The following is an 864-nucleotide window of genomic DNA, read 5'->3' on the forward strand; positions in this document are numbered from 1 at the left end:
GCCTGAGGTGCCCCTCAATCTCGTCGCTGTACTGGAAGTAGCACGATGCGACGTAGAAAGAGAAGCCGGGCGCCCGCTCTTCCGCGCAAGCACAGTGCGCGGTGCTGAGCTGCGAGATCTCCATGATATGGAACGAGGGGTTTCAAACTGCCACTGCAGCCCACGGACGTTCCGAGCGTGCAGCGGCCACCCTCGTTCCCTGCCCTAAACCGAGAATGGCAAATCTCGAGCCTTGCTTCCGGACGTGCATTTCCTGCAAGAGCAGGACGTCCAGCCGCTTCTCGGCTACGAGCTGACGGACTTCGCCACTAACCACAGCTGAACGCCTCATGTTCAGCTGCATAACCCTAATGACCGTGGACCTTACCAATGGAGAGGAAACGACCGAAGCTATTTCAGGGGACATTGCGAGCGAGCGATCACAATTCGCGGTCGCGGACGCGGACGCGGACCCTATACCGATTCCTCCTGTACTTTGCCTCACTCGACCCGGCGTGGGCATTTCGTCGCACCTAACCAGCCTAACCGAGACAGCACGAAGGCTGCGACCTTGAGGCGAATCTTCCACGGCGGTAGCCCTAGCCACCGGCGCGCCCGCCGCAGACGCGCCGGCTTGGAAGTCATCCCGTGGCCCATCACTTGATGACGACCTGGGGGGGCCTGGGACCACAACCCCCCCATGCCGGCGCGACGTTACCGACCCGCCGCAGGTAACGATTAATTTAGACCAGCCCATGATTGATAAGTAATTGGGGGGTATGTCGGTACCCCCCAACCCGGCGGCCCTTCAGGCACGCTGCCTCATGAGAGGCGAGAAGAGGAAGAAAAACAAGAAGAAGTAGAGGAAGAAGAAGAAAATGAAAA

This window comes from Odontomachus brunneus, unplaced genomic scaffold (genome assembly GCF_010583005.1).
Source record: "Odontomachus brunneus isolate Ranch 3 - 2012 unplaced genomic scaffold, Obru_v1 Obru_scaffold_111, whole genome shotgun sequence".
Classification (NCBI taxonomy): Eukaryota; Metazoa; Arthropoda; class Insecta; order Hymenoptera; family Formicidae; genus Odontomachus; species Odontomachus brunneus.